Source organism: Cygnus olor, chromosome 3 (assembly GCF_009769625.2).
Source record: "Cygnus olor isolate bCygOlo1 chromosome 3, bCygOlo1.pri.v2, whole genome shotgun sequence".
NCBI classification, from domain to species: domain Eukaryota; kingdom Metazoa; phylum Chordata; class Aves; order Anseriformes; family Anatidae; genus Cygnus; species Cygnus olor.
Window position 1 is genome coordinate 94,563,113 of NC_049171.1, and position 16,086 is coordinate 94,579,198.

A 16,086-nucleotide genomic window follows, 5' to 3' on the forward strand; every position below is an offset into this window, starting at 1 on the left:
AAATGTTTCTGATTAGTTTAAATTGGAAATTAATTGTACTCAACTTTACCCAAGCATGCAAATGTTTCTGGGAAGCTGACCGTAAACTAAGCCATAAGTGACAAGAGTCCTACAGATTATGTCCCAAGGCCAGCTGCTAGGATATTAGAATATGTTATGTTTTGTTCATAGATAACACAATCTCTTTCCTGGATGTGCAAAAGATACCTGGGGAAAAAAAGTCAATGTCTAGGCAGCTCTAGGGAGACAGAGCCAGAAGCTAGGAGAAGCTCTGGATGGCAGTCTAAAATTGTAATTATGAATATTTCTGCTCCCCTGGAGCCTTGAATCCATGCCTCTCCAGGCACCAGGAGCTCTTTTCTGCACATGCATTTCTGCCCAGATATTTCTTGGTCTTGGCAGGGTGAACCAGCCCGGCCTGGCCCCGTGGCCCTGCTTGCAGCGTGCTGCCAGCGCTGTGCTCTGCTCCCGGCGCTTTGGTGGCTGCTGCTCGGGGAACACAGCTGGAGGAAAAAGCAGCAGTGCCCCCTTTATGAGGCTGCTTGATGGCCAGGGCACTTGCCCCAGTTTCTCATCCATTCTGATTTATAAAGGGGAGGATTTGGGTTCCTGCTTCCAGTCCAGAGGATGCTTTGGCAGGAGTGCTTAGGCAGGGAACAGAAACCCTTCTCCTGCGTACCTCTGACACGAGGGCAGACGGTGTGGCTCAATGTTGCTCTTTCCCCAGCCCAATGAATGTTGTTCTATGTAAGGTACAGTGGCTTAATTAGGAAGGAAGTGCAGAAACCTCCCCTTTGCCTTCGGAGAGCCTCCAGCCAGGGCACTGGGGCATGTCCCTGCAGGTGGGAGACAGAGGTCAGAGACCTTCAACCTTGCCATTCACGTTGTGCTGTACAGTGCTTAAACTGTTCGTTTGTTTCATGGATCAGGGAAGGTATCATTGGTTATGTATTGCCAGAAAAGATAAAGGAAAGGGAGTAGGCAGGCATCTCTGGGAGATACTTTGGTTGCACCCCCAGTGAAATGGCACATTGAAAATGCCTACCTGCCCTCTGTGGGTCCTACGAGGTGTAGGACCACCCTCGCTGGTGGTTGTGTTGCTGGCAACTTTAATTTCCCCTGGCAGGCACCAAGGCTGATATTTTTTTTTCCCCACAGAAAGCAGGAGAAGCTCTGCCCAGTGAAGGTGCTGGTTATGGCTTTGCTTCTGAGTTGGGGCTTCTTGCAGCCATTTGTCCCAGTCCGAGGGACATCTCATCCGAGGGCTTTCCCTTGCCAAGCCTGCCCTGAGCTGGGAGTGCTGCTCGCTGCTCCGTGCTGCCACTTGGCCCTGTGCAGCGGGTACACCACACAACCGTAACCTCTTCCTCTGGCAAACAGTGTTAAAAATATTGCAAAGAGCCAACTGTGGTCTTTTTTTCTTTCCTCTGAAGACTTTCTCCAAATACCTCTAATTAAGTTGCACAGAAACAATAAATCACAGTACACGTCTGCAGCTGGGATCTCTCTGTTGACGTGCTGGATTTAGCAAGCTCTGAGCGCCCTGGCAGTGCTGGGACACAGAGTAGGCTAAGAAATGGAGTGGGAGAGTTGAAGACATTGCTCTCCCAGCTGTTTCTCGCTTCTTTTCCACTGGAGACTGCAGGCTGGTAAAGCTGGAGGTGGAATGGGATGTGTGCTTGCATCTCAGCTGCTTCTGGGCAAGCAGCGGTGGCTCAGCCAGCCTTCATCAGCAGACTGTCGAGGGTTTCTCAGCTGTGCTGCAGCTGTGTCAATTGAGCAGCTTCTTGCCACTGCAAGGGATGTGTCCCCTCTTCCCTCTCACCCCACAGCTCTGGTCCTGCCCCTTCCTTGCAACAGGCAGCAGCACCTGGCTGATCAGGTGGTTCAGTTCAGTTAAGAAAAATAAATAAATAAATAAATATATATATTTGGCAGGCTGAATTTATTCTTTTCCTCTGGTTTAGTGAGCTGAGCTGGCTCTGGGAAGTTTGCTTGCAAGCAGGGGAGCCGGTGCAGAGAGGCGGGAGGAGTGGCGAGCAGGGAGGATTGCCCCTTTAGTCAACAGTAGCTGTTAGACCAAGCTCAGCTGCGGCAGCAACCACAGCCTAATTAAACAGCCCGGTCTGTGGTGTGCTCAGCGTCTTCCCCTCCTCTGAATGCCACAGAGCGTAGACGGAGCTGCACATGTGCAATGCCAGGAAGAAATCTGCTATGCACAAATTAAAACTAATTTAGTGAATACCTTTTATGTTCTCCTCGCTGTTTTTTCTATTTTTTTTCTCATTTTTTTTTTCTTAGCCATGGAGAAGAAGAAGAAGAAAATATTAAAAAAGAAAGTTCCTAACAGACAAAACTGTTATGCGTAGTGACTAATGCAACTGAATTCTTTGGGTATTTGTTTGGTTAGAAAACAAGTCTTTCAAAGATTAAAAAAAAAAAAAGTTGGCAGACATTTCCAGTTCAGAAGGCTATTTTTGCCAGTAAGTAAATAAATTCATGTAGGTAATTTTGAGCCACTTGAGATGCCACAGGCCAGGGAGATGGAAAGCCATCCCCTGAACTGCAAGATGCTCGTGGAAATAACTCCCTGTCTCGGGAGGAGAAGCAGAGGATCTGCTTGCTGGTGGTTTTGGCAAGGGCTGGCCTGGCCTTGGTGCACTCCCTGGGCCGTAAAAAGGCTGGCCAGACGGTCAGCAAGCTCCCCGTGAAGACATCAAAGTTCAGTGGCGAGCCACCGGTCTCAGAAGCAGTGCTGGCACCCATGGGGCGAGGAAGGCAGGGGTGGGACATGGGCAGCACTTGAAGCGTGAAGGTGGACCAAAGCCTGTGGAGAAGGGATGGCCCTGGGGTCATCCGAGGGGGTTTTGCAACTGTGCCATTTCACGAAGAGGCACCAGGGCCTCAAATAAAGCATCAGCTTTTGCCATTGATGGCTATAATAGGACTGCGCTGGTAATAAATTACGGCAGCGAGCTCGTTAGCAGAGTCCAGGCCTTAAATGCTCGCTTCCTTCCCGTAGCTGGAGCTCCAGACCATCAAAGTGCTGGAGGCTACGGGCTGCCGGCGACAGGAGAGCTCGGCGAGGGGAAGGGGCAGGCTTTCAATCTCTCTGCCTCACAGCGCTATTAGCAGAAGGGCTTAGCAGCTCTCAGCACAGCTCTGCTGCAAAGATTAGTACTGACAGCATATGTAGAAAGCTTTTTTTTCTCCCTCTTTTTTCTTTTCTTGCTTTTAATGTATTAATTTGACCTCTAGTGAGGGTGTGGACTGACTAGCTGCTTGTAGAAAAAACCTGCCCGAGCCTATTCTGTAGGCAGAAAACAGCTTATCTTCAGCCTTCCGTGAAGAGACTTAGATGAAACAGAAGACGGGAGCTTGTTTCACTCAATACTAATCACAGCAGTGTAATATGTGTTTGCTTTTCTCAATTACAGGCGTGAAATGGGAGGCTCTAGAGAAAACAGTTTTTTCCTTCTTCCTGACAATCTTATCATTTTAATGCTGCCTGCTGTTTATATAGGATGAGAGAAGCAGGAGCGATAGCGTGAAGTGCTGCGGCCCAGCTAAGGAAACTCAGCAGCAGGCTGCAGTCGCTGGCTGCTGCGTGCGGGTGAGGAGGAGGAGGAGGAAGCTCCTAGCTACGTCTGCTGGGCCGGTGCAAGCCAGGGCCTCCTTTGCTGGTGGTGTGCCCACGCATGTGTGCTTGGTGGTTACGTCTGATGGTGGTTTGTGACCGGCACTGAAGTTTCGATAGCCTCTGATGCACTTCTGATCCGGGGCAGAGTCAGAAGAGCTGTCAACGAGGGGAAAACCTGGGGCCAGGTGGGATGCCCAGCGCCCGTGCAGCGCGGCCGCAGCCTCGAGTGCCTCTGCTGCCTTCACTAGGTCAGGCCGTGATTTCTCTCAGACGGGTGCCAGGGGCTTCTCCAGCCCCCTTCACACGTTGCCTTTCCAGCATGAAGCACAGTGAGAGAGTTGTTCTCCGTGGGGCTGGGGGAGGAGGAGGAGGAGAAGGAAGGTTTGCCCAGCTCCCACTGGGCAGTAGGGGAGAGCACGGGGTGCCTGTGGCGTGGGAGGTGTTGGGGAACAGGACGGGACGGGTGGTGTGCGGAGGTGGAGGCCTGGGGGAACCCTGAGGTGGAGGGATCTCAGGAGGCCGTGGAATGGCAGCAATTTGCACAAAACTACGTTTCAGCAGATAGATCAAGTGTGTTGTTTTTGAGTGGGTAAACCAAATCCCTGAACTCTGTCTACGTTTGGAAGGACACGTCTGACCAGCTGGGTGTTTAATTGCTGTCCTTTTCTCATGTAGGAGCTAGTCTAAACTCCAGTAAAGTCAGCGTAACCTTATTGACTTAACGGATTGTGCCTTCTAGGGCCAAGTTATGTCTTCTACAAGTACCTTAGAATTTGGGCAGTGGGTGGGAAGGCAATTGGTCAGCCCTACTTCCTTTCCTTGCAATTAACTTTGGTCAGTGGAAGTTTTGTTCTTTCCAGAAATTATATTTTTTAAAACTAAAAGTTTTTTCTTTTTTGGAGGGGTGAGAAGGGAGAGTAAAAGGATGCTTACTTTTTCAGAAAACTTTTAATAATTACATTGAAAAACAATACAAATCAGTTTTTCGTGGTTTTACATTCCTGATTTATTTTAGAAGCTAAAAAGGGCAGGAATGACAGGAGTAATTCTAAATTTCTTTTTCAAGAAGAGCCATTTGAAACTGAGCATCCTCAAAGTCCCAAAGAAAAAAATTATCACTTTGTATAGAGTGTCACCAACTTCTTCCCTCTGACATTGAGCACCTTTAACTTGGATAGAGTTCACAGGAATTTTATGCAGTCATCCTGGAGGAGAAAGAGGCCAGTTCTCCACCTAGTTTGAAATCTGTGAAAAAAGTTTTCTATTTATTAGCATAAGTTTCTCAAATTCAGCAGGTTGCTGCCAACAGAACAACTCAGAACTGGAAGATTACTGAGGAAATATGATTCAGAGTTAATACGCAGAATTTTAGCGAGGTGGGCTGATGTATCAGCAAACACATACAAAGATGCTAAAGAAGGCTTCTGGTACTAAGACACAGGTATCAAAGTCTTATTCACTCCTAGAATTGCTGGCCTGTCTTGTGTATTGAAGCTTCCGGTTTTCTCTTTAAACCAATATTTATACAGAATGAAAATATTCACACTATAAAAATTTAATATATAAACCCCACTATCCTTCTAATTATTCAGCCAGCTGTTTTGACATGTGCACTGACAAAGCTGGTATGAAGAAACAGTGGATTGAGTGTCTTTTAGTGTGAAGGGTGTTTTTATCTGTTAGCAACTGTTTAGTAGGCAGTGAGCCCTTAGTAATAAATATTTTCTTATCCTGATTTTGTTTTATTTTTTCCTGTTTTCTTATTTCTACAGCTTGGCCATCAGCTTCATGCCAGTCTTGGTCAGTCTCATCTGAGGGATCAGAGGCAATGAACTGGGGGGCAGTGAGAAATGCCCAGTTTCTGTGTGTGTGTTTTTGGTTGCCCCATTTTTTTTTATTTTTTTTTTTACTGCATGGTTTTTGTTTGCACTATATTTTACATCTATAAAGAGCCTTTCATTGCAGAGAATCCCCAGCATCTTTAGCGGATTTACTGAGAAGCACCAGAGCGGTTTTTAACATGCTGCAAAAATGCAGCCACCTCTGAGGAGTAAGGTGTTATTTTTGCAGTTTGGGACAAGGTGTAAGACAAAAATATCTGCCTGAACTCAGAGCGTGGAGCACAGGGAGGTGAAATACTAGGATGTTGTGAGGTTTCTGGAGTTAAATAAGGATGTAGAAGGGCTGTGTGTGTCTGGGTACTGGCTTAGGGCATCTCCCTTGACCCCTTTTCTCTTATTATAAAATTGGGCATAAGTCTGGGAATCAGTATGTGGTCTGTTGGGTGAGAAAGTAATGCTCTCCTTGATGGCTCTCTCAAAAATACTAACTGGAAGGAAAAATATTGATCCTTTTGGTGTGGTGTTTCAGAAGCGTTGAGCATACACCTGGGAGCACGTACCCAGCAAAGCACAATGAAATGTCAGTGAATAAGAAGGCTCTGCTCGTGCTGAGGTAATGAAGGACCCCACAGCTGTGTTCCTCCAAGGTTTCTCATAGTAATTTTCCATGAAGCTATGGAAAAATATTTATTCTTCCTTCTATAAACATGTCTGTAGGAGATTTAGGGCAAGGCGTGCATGCACACACACACACAGAAAAAGTCCCTTTACATAGCCATAATTAACAAAATGTCTATGTTTTAATACTCCAGGACGTTACACAAAATAAGAAAAAAAAAAGTGTTTTCCTTGTTAGCCCACCCCATTTTTGTGTGTAATTAGACACAATATATATGTAAGATAGCTTCTTACCATCTCCATGGAAATCCACGTGCTAGGAAGACCATTCTGTGGGATAGTACAGATTAAAGAAACTGTACTTACTTTATGACCTTCAATAAGTTTAGTGGTGCAGAACATGAAATTAAATACTTATGAGGGTGACCCACCTTTCTTTCTATTCCCTCCTTGCTAATCTACAGCTGGATTTTTTCATCTCTCAGGAACAGTCTTCGCTCACTTCCCACCACTAGGAAACCAGCAATATTTCCTTGCACCAATGCCTTTTTTAATAGTGAGGCTGGTGCTTCTGTCAGCAATCATGTCTCCCCAGCATCCTACCAACATGCCCAGTAGGGTGCAAAGGGAGAGTTGAGCACAAGTGTACCCTCAAATGGCAAGTTGTGTTTATATGGTTGTGGTTATGGTTGTACTGTAACCAGCTTTGAATTCCTGGGCATACACAGAGATGCGTCTCAATTGTCTGAGTCCTCCAGTTGGCTCAACATGATTTCAATAAAAAGTCTTTGTTCAGGTCACAGGATGCAAGATAAGAAAGGAGTCCTTTAGCCAGGCACTGTTTCATCTGCTGATTCACAGAGGTAGGAGCTAAAAGGATGCACAAAGATGCAGGTAACTTTTCCATAGATGGTAGAATCTGACCAGTCTTCCTGAGGCTAAGTGGGCATGGAATGGCCATCACTGAAGCAAATCTTTCTTCAAGCCAAATCATGTAGGAAGAAAGGTTGTTTTTCTCTGTAACAGTCAGCTTTTTCCTTAAAAAAAAATTAAAACAAAATAAAATCACTATCATTTGGAACCAGTCAAACCTATGAGATGTTTTGTGAAGAATCTTGCTGCTTTGAAATTTGCTGCTGGTCTGAAGTCGAGATCAAAATTACTGCTTTTGTGACTTCCTCATTCACCTTCATTTTCCCAAAGCTTTAATTTCTAAGATTTTGTCTGTTAGATGTTCAAAATATTGTCAAGGTGTTTCAGCTGCAAACGTGTGTGGTATCTTGAATTAGGAAAGGAATGTTATTTCAATCAATAGATGAATTGAAACCATAACTGGATTTCTGGGGCAGAAAAAAAGAGTAATTCAGCTATTCTGTGCTCATATTGTAGGCAATGGTATTATAGTGAGAAACATAAAATGTCATATAATGGGATTTTAAATGACATTTCTTAAGTTTCCTCAATTAAATTTTAAATACTTTTTCCTGTGGGACTTTCCCTAGCATTAATTGAATTTTAAGAAGAAATTGTGGTTTTATCAAAACAGACTTTTGGAAAGCTGTTCTGACCATATTTAATACTCATCAGCTGGCAGTTTTCACTTTCTTGCTTTTGAAAAATGCTGTTTTTTTGCCTTTTTTTTTTTTTTAACTTTTTGACTGAAACATCAGATTTAAATAGTGAAAACTAGCATTCAGTAAAGAGCCTCTGGCAAGGACCAGACCACTAGGAATGCTAGCATGGGTATCCTGATGGATTCCTGCTTGGAACATTTGTCACTTGTGTCATAAGAGAGATATGATGGGCTGTAGCCATACGTCCTACTGTGAGCTGCTCCGTTACGTGGGCTGGAGGAACTTGGCTGTTTCTGTGAGAGAAGGGTGATGCTTTTGGCGATTATAAAGACATCAGCTGTGGTAAGGAAGCTCAGGTGATGGAGTGCTATGCCAATCCAAGCTGTTATTCTACTGATACTTTTTTACCCCTCTGGTCAAGAACTTGTTGATCTCTTCTGGTCTGCGTCTTCTTTCAGCTTCCAGAGGCTGTCTTTTGCTGACGAGTTACAGATCTATATGATCTCTGTGAGAATTCACATTCCCTGCTGGTTAGAAAACAAAAAGCTGTAAAACATATTTAACTTTCATGTTGATGTACTATGCTGATCCTCTTACATCTATCAATGTCAAGCCTCTCCAGATCTCCAGACTTGGCCAATAATGGTCTCATTAGGTCTGGGTACACAAGGGAACTCACTTTTTACAGCGTTCCTAAAGGTAAGACTGCTTTAGCAGCATGTTACTCAAATTAGTTCAACATGGAAGTCATTAGAGAACAAGCCAGAAGAGTCTTGGTTACTACTTACCACGTTTTTGCCACTTTCAGTTGTTCCCTGCAGTTATTTTGTATGCACATGTTCCTTTGGACGGCTAATCCGGCTATCAGACTGGGTGGAAGATGGATGGCTGCAGGCTTTTACTAAAAATGCATCCTTTGGACGAAGGCCACCATGCCGCTGGGCTGTGCTTCCCTCTGTGGGCTCCAGGTGAATTATGAAGGTCTGTTGTCTCTAGTGGGACTCTGTAAAGTTCAGGGAACTGCCACCGTAAAGCAGTTTGTGAAATCATGCATCTAGATCAGAATTTCTGTAAGACAGAGATCAGATTGCCATTGTCGCATTTTACGTATCAGGCCAAAAATCTTGCAGTGTGATTGTTATACGGGCAATTGCTCTATTCTGTCTGCCACAGAAATTCATTTTACGGCCTCAGTGGCAGTGCTTCTGAAGAAAGCATTCTCCAGGGTTGTCATTCTCCCTTGCTTGTGCCTAATACTGCTCACTTACTAGCATTTGGCAGAGCTGAATTTGACCTGAGCTTGCTCAGGGCTGGCTACCATTGATTGCAAGTTACAACAGGTAACGATGCTGGGGATCTTACTGCCACAAGGAGTCAGGCACCTCAAAGTCTCAGTGGGATCCTAGAAAGAAGCAGAAGCTCATTTGTATGCAGGCGGATGAACCAGAACATTCATAATTACGTGAAGAAGGTACTGGCCTGCCATACGCAAGACTTAGTTCTTTCTCTAGATTGCCATCGCTCCTCTATCATCCGGTTCTGCTTTACTTTTCCCCTTTCTCCTCCTTCCCCGAGCATACAGTAGTGCCTCAGTCTGCCTACAGTGTGATTTGTAGAACAGCTATATACTATCAAACAGTATTCTATCTGGTTCTCATTATAATATAAATAAAAGTACTCTTCAGTTTCTGTGATCAATATATAAAATTACTTGAGTGGAAGGACTCTTTTGTAAAAATAATCAAAATGGATCTTCACTCAGCAGCAGAGTGCAAATGGCTTAAGTGGGACAGTTGTAGCCATTCCTCTCTACTTATGGGATTTACACCCATGTGACTGGGGAATATGCTGAGCCCTGTGCCTAGCCATTCATTTCTTCTAGTAGCCTTTTGCTTTTATATCGAGTTTTATTAGCATTATTTAAATATTGGGCTTGTCAAGCCGGGAAGAAACAGAAAGGACGACTACGAGAATGAGACAAAACATGATGTAAGGATGGTAAAATAAACATAGTACAGGAAAGGCAAGAAAGTCAAGCTCAGTGAAAGCCGTAGGACGAGTTGGAAATCTTTGGATGGAAGGTTTTCCAGTGGAAAGTGCTGATTCATCAAGTGCTTCGCAAAAAGGTGTTAATTTCAAATAAGCCTTATTTGGAATGAGAGATTGAAAACCATTTCCATACCATTACAGTCAACCTTTGAAGGTCTGAAATTACTTCAGTTCTGTCTTTGATATTATTCACTCTGTTTTGAAATTTTGATTGGCTGGGAATTTAAAATCTTGCTTCGCTTTTGCTCTTTTTCAGAATGCCTTTGTTAGTTTGTGTAGTTTGACTTCTTTTTTAAATAGAAATGTTGCCTTTTCCCCCACAGGAAAAAAATATAGTTAGGTTGTGCAAGTCAGCTACAAAGAGAAGGTAGTTGAGCAAGAGTAACCTGACGGGAAAAGCCTAGGAAGAAAGGCAAGAAAATCCTGCAGCACCGTACCCACAGCATGCCGAGTGCTTGGGCAGGATGTGCTGCGAGCCCTGCACTGGGAGGACGTAACCCCATCGTCGGGCTTTGTTGGTGAGAGCTCAGCCCAGTGTGGTGGCCAGCTCGGTCCGTCACTGTTTACAGAAGGAAAAACGTGAGCTTTTCCTGTAACTTTCTTGATCTCAGGTTGTCCTTTGAAAATGGAGAGGAGGATGGTACCCGCTGGCCACAGCCCCTTCCCATGGCGTAGGGCAGCAAGTTCTTCTTTCTGCTCCGCGCTTGGGCTCTTCAAAGCTTGAAAGGAGCTCACAGGGATGATCCACCCACATTGTTTGCATTTGTACATTTTAACATCACTGTGTGACTTCTGGACAGTGGTGACCATCCCAGAGCATTGCTCGAAAATGCTGTGCTTCCTTACAGCTGGGATGAAGGGGACAGGCAGATCCTGCAGGCCAGAACAGGAAAGCAGCATGAAAAGCAGCGTGCTTTTGCAGGCAGGGCTCTCGCCCAGTTGAAGTTAACAGGAGTAACAGCCACCATTCACTGAGCAGAAAGGGGGAGGCACTGTATGGGGCTTTGCTTGGGGAAACTGAGCCAGAGGGAAACAATAAATGCCAGCCAGACATAGCTACCGAAGCCTGTTTAAACAGAGCACCAGAGAATGAGAGAGGTTTTGGGGTTAAGTTCTCACTGCACAGGGCTTGAAGCTTGGCAAAGCAACAATCTCTCGTTGAGTCTTTCTCTGTTTGAAAAAAGTAGGACTTTGAATTATGACCTTTTTTTTTTTTTTTTTTTTTTTGGTACAGAAACATTGCATCAATGAGAGAACAGGCTGTCATCAATTTTTCCACTTAATGGAAACAATTTTGGCTAACTGCCTGGGGTCAGCAAAGACTGAGTATTCATATGCTGTTGTATTGCTTCCATGGCACATAAAACGTTCTGCCTACAGAGGTCTAAATGTCCAGGTGACCTGATTCAAGGGAGATTTGTGTCCCGACTCCTTACTCAAAGTAATGTAGGTATGGTGTTTTGCAAGTGTGGTATTTGTATCATCCAAGTCAGGAGCTTTTAGCTGCAGTAACCCTTTGTAGCCACCTTCCTGGAAGAAGCAGCACCCACTGGAGGCATTCGGTGCAGAAATGGGGACAGGTTAGCTCAGGGTGAGGACTGATGCTGCACCCTTGCACGCACTGGTTTGCTGTCATGTGCTGGGCTGTCAGCTGTGGCAGATGAGCTGCTCTTGGTGAGCAGCTGGGCTGTCCTGGCAGGAAGGGTGAAAATCTCCTGTCTAGGTGTGGGAAGGAAACCTGGGGAGCTACTGCAGAAGTTGCAGGGTAAGCCCTTTCCCTGCATGAATCAGAGCACACACGAAGAGACGCAGGTTTAGCAGCTACCTGGAGACACAAACAGACGTCTTCATTGCCCAGGAGACTGGGCCACAGGCGGGGAAGTGACCTTTGTATGAGCAGCTGCTGCTGACCTGTCTGCAAATTAGCATGAAAAATAAGCATGAAAAATGCACATCGGTCCGTCACAGATTGAGATCTATGGAAGGGAGGCAAAAGTGTTTTAGAAATAATAAAAAAAAAAAAAAAAATGAAGAGTCTGGTAGCACAGTCTGCTGAGCCAAGCATTCGTGCCACTCACAAGGACAATATTTTATGAGGCTGCCTGTCATATAGGGAGATGCAGAGAAACACCGATAGGATGATTGTATCTGATTTGCTGTCACTTAGCATATGAAAAGCTTGCTAAAAAAGTGGGTGGGTAGTGGGAATGGGTTGTGATATTAGGAGAACCTGCTGAGCCACCTTTGTAACTCCAGCATTGTTATAAGAGAAAGAAAGAGCAAATCCCAAATGTGGTGACCCACCTACTCTGCTGCGATGAACAGCTTCGGTCATAGGACAGAAGTTTCCCCAAGTTCCTGGAACAATCTTTTGTCTCATACAGATTTGATCTCAGCCAGGGCTTAACCACCATCAGAAAGCATATTAAAGACGTTCTGCTTCAGGTTATGTTTAGACCATGAAAACAGAGCATTTTTTAAATATGTCAGCTGGCATGCTTTAATTAATGCAGGTTAAAAAAGTTCAGCCTATCTAAAACAATATTTAAAACATTGTGGGTAAACATACGCATTTTAAAAAGCTTCTTTGGATATTATTTGTCTCTTCTGATAAAAAGGTGTAATATGTATTCAAAGCTGTGCTACTCATAAAACACAGACTGGTAAGAATAAAGCTCTTTTCCCATTGTAGCTGTGGCCTGCAGCTGTATAAAGATTGCTGGTATTTTAATAGTGGCAGAAGAATCTACTTGTCCCCTTAACCCTTTTCAGGTCTGGTTTGGTTTTGTGATGCAGACAGGACGTGGCTGGTTTGGTGAGCTTGCTCATAACCAGCATGGGCATCTTCCAGAGAGCCAAAACCCGGGGCAAGAAGGCGGCGTGCGAGAGGAATCAGGACAGCGCAGCATGGCCGGGCTGAGCGTTCAGGTTGGTGCTAATTCTGCCCGAGTCCTGTTTCACAAGCATGCATTTTAATGACTAGTTAAATGGGCTTGTTTGTTTAATTGTGCGATGCTTTTGGCTTTATACGTGAATCATCGTCAGCGCGCATCCCTGGGTGCTGGCGATGACTGCTGAGCGTGGGGGAGCTGCTGGCAGGGCACGGAGCATGCGCAAGCCGGGGCAGTGAACACAGCTGCAGCCCCGGGAGCCCGGCACACTGGAGTTGTTTGTAGTTTGTGTACAGCTCTTTGGGCGTGATCCTTCAGCCTCCTGCTCCACTACAGCCGGGCTGTCCTCCCGTGCGCTTTCCAAGTGGATGGGCTGCGCTTGCTGGGGACAGATGTTGCTATTTAAATGTGTCTAATGAGTTTTGATTTTCTTCTCTCCCCCCGCCCCTCCAGAATGTAAACATTTTTGTAAGTGGTGAAATCAAATACGGTTAAAACATGAAGGGAAGCAGGGAAGCCAGTTGTCTGTTTAGCTGAGAAATCCCGAGCTCAGGTAACAGTAAACAGAGCTGGTTCCTTTTTTGGCAGATATCTAGGAGAACATTACCAGCTATCTGTGCAACTGGGGCAGGGGTGCATGAACATACATGGTCAGAGGGCTGAGGAGGAAAAAAAAAAACATATATATATGTATGGTGTTCCATCTGGCTTAAATATTTACAAGTTTTAGTTGAGTAGGAGCAGAATATTTGCGTTCAGCTGACCCAACCAGGAAGGGTGTGTGTATTCATTTCCGTGGGACGAGGGGCTCCTTCAGATGAACTCCTTTTCTCTCCCACCTGCATTTTCTGCTAAAACAGTTTCTGCTGGTGCTGTTTCAATACCAGCTATCAGTGTCATTAACCTTGTCCTGTTTGACTGCCTCTGGACTGACCTTGCTGGCTGGGTATAAGCCAGAAGTTTTGAAGAACAGAGAGGGACCAGGGATGGTAACTGCTGCAGGACACACAGCTCCATCCCAAGCCCGTTATTCTTGTGTCATGGCTCTGTGCTGGGTATCAGTGTTGGGCTTGGCTATTGCAAATACTTCCACTATTGGACACTTATGGAAGAGGATGTAATTGTCACTAAGGATTATGAGCAAATTGGTTTTTTTGACCACTGTTTTAAATTCTTGCAATTGGTAACTCACTCTGTCTGCGTGTGTGACTGGGTAGGTCACTGTATGTATGTAGTAGTACATTTATATGTTTGTTTCTTTGCCAGCTAAAGCATACCCTGAAATTTCCCCTAGTTCTTTCCCTGTGATAACCCCTTCATCTCCATCTGTCCGCAACCCTCTTTTTCTCCTTGCATTTAGAAATGCTGTTGAAGATCCCAGCATAAGCCCGGCTGTCCTCTCCTTCATTGGAGCTTCTCCTCCACATTGTATCTGCAGTGGTCATGGCTGGGACTCGGAGACTGCCTTTTCTTAGCAACAGGCTACAACTTTCTGCTCTTCTCCTGTTACCGCAGCATCTGCAGCCTTGACACTGTTAAGGGCTGTTCAGGCATGTCAGTCCACCAAAGCCTGAGGTTAAACAAATGTGGCCAGCTTTTGGTTTAATCTAAAGGCAAATAAAAACAGAGTCGTGGGTTGGTTCTTTTTTTTTTTTTTTTTAATAACTTTAAACAAAAAAAAATTCAAGTTTATTATGATAGTTTTGGCCCTGACTTTACTTTTGAACAGTTAGTAAAAGTGGCTGCTTCTGTTACAGAAACTCCTACTGACAGCAGGTCATAAGCAGGTGACAGTTTTAGCAAGCCTCATGTGTCCACAAGATGCAGGACGAAAGTTCATTCCCTGTCCCTCCTACAAGCATGTCTTGGCAGCAAAAGATGACTTCTCCAGGAATCCCGAGCTGCCCTAACCTTGCAGGATGAGGTTGCACAATGTGCTGGCTTCAGTGGTAGGCCTGGGTGGAATCCTCTCCTCTCCTCTCCAAGTCTCTTCTCCTCTCCAAGTCTCCTCTCCTCTCCAAGTCTCCTCTCCTCTCCAAGTCTCCTCTCCAAGTCTCCTCTCCAAGTCTCCTCTCCAAGTCTCCTCGAGTCTCCTCTAGTCTCTTCTCCTCTCCTCTCCTCTCCTCTCCTCTCCTCTCCTCTCCTCTCCTCTCCTCTCCTCTCCTCTCCTCTCCTCTCCTCTCCTCTCCTCTCCTCTCCTCTCCTCTCCTCTCCTCTCCTCTCCTCTCCTCTCCTCTCCTCTCCTCTCCTCTCCACCAGGAATGCCCTGTGTTAAATCATCCCCAGTCCCCTGGTTTGGGAGGAGGAGGAGGAAGAAGAGAGCGAGGCTGGAGCTGCAGTCAGGAGGGGAACTGGCCATCACGGCAGACCCAGGGTGAGCATTTGCAAAGCTGACTGCTCTGCCAACAGTGTGGGTGGCTCCCCAGTGCTGAGGACAAAGGGGTGCCTGGTCTCGCAGTATGCTTGCCAAGGTCTCTGCAGGCAGCAATGATCTCTGCTGCCCGTCCTTCATTCTTTTTTTTTTTTTTTTTTCCTGTTGGTTGCGTGTTTTACAGGGGCATTTTGAGAAAAGTCAACAGAAGCGCTCCAGCGTTTGTGTACTGTGAGGTGCTGAAGGCCATGTCTGCAGCGCCCTTCTGCACAGGTTTGTCTCCGTGTACCAGCCTCAGTCCCTGAATCTGGTGCTCCTTTCCACCACGGAACCTAGCAAAGAGCAAGCAGAGGCTCTTGTAGGTACAAGTGTGAGGAATCTGTGAGGAATAGTGAGCTAACAGCAGCAAAAAAGCATTTGGCAGATGTATCCTTTCTGTTTACAAATACCATGCAAACATTCTTTGATTTTTTTTTTATTATTGTTTTTTTTCTAACCAAATTTTCATCTTGTTCAGTGAACGGTTAAAGGGAGCATAGCTGAGTCTGAAGTATACTTGCACATGATTTGAATATTTGCTATTTGCTTTAGCTCCATTGGTTGCTCACACTGTGCTGTATTTTTTTTGTTATATATTTTTCATTTTTTGGTGCCTGCCTTGGGAATTCCCAAACCACAAGAAGCTTTTACATTATCTCTGCAAATGCTCTCAATGCAAATACTTGTGCCAGTCTTTTAGCATATCTTCATTAATGGATATATGTTTGCACAAGAACCTGCAGTTTTATCCGTGTTTGCGGAACCTTCTTGAAGATGGAACTAAATTGCTGTGAATGTTTGCAGTAAGCTCATGAAAAGAAACCTTGAACACCATGAATTTGCAGGGTTTTTTTGGACAAATACCTGTAAATCCTTCTCCTTTCCCCTTGTCGTACTGTTTTATCCAATATGCATGTAGCTGGGAAAGGCAGTTTGAAAAAAATAAGAGATCCAGCACCTATCACTGGAAAATATATGTTAGTCTGATTAAGTTAATAATTGCAACTGTCTGTGAGAGCTGTTTGGTCGGGTTGTAGGGTTGGTAGCACTATCCTTGTAACTG

At 45.1% G+C, this 16,086-nt stretch overlaps 1 long non-coding RNA gene across 4 annotated transcripts in view; it reads left to right on the forward strand.

Annotated features, from left to right (window-relative positions):
* The window catches only part of LOC121067991, a 53,689-nt gene extending 39,448 nt beyond the window's left edge, over positions 1-14,241 (forward strand). Inside the window, exons 1-4 of one of the 4 annotated variants that reach the window (XR_005818542.1) lie at positions 10,054-10,240; positions 10,957-11,172; positions 12,495-12,650; positions 13,974-14,241. This is a non-coding gene — a long non-coding RNA (uncharacterized LOC121067991). The other 3 variants (XR_005818545.1, XR_005818544.1, XR_005818543.1) reach the window with 3 other exon arrangements.
* Positions 14,242-16,086: the final 1,845 nt, after the last annotated feature.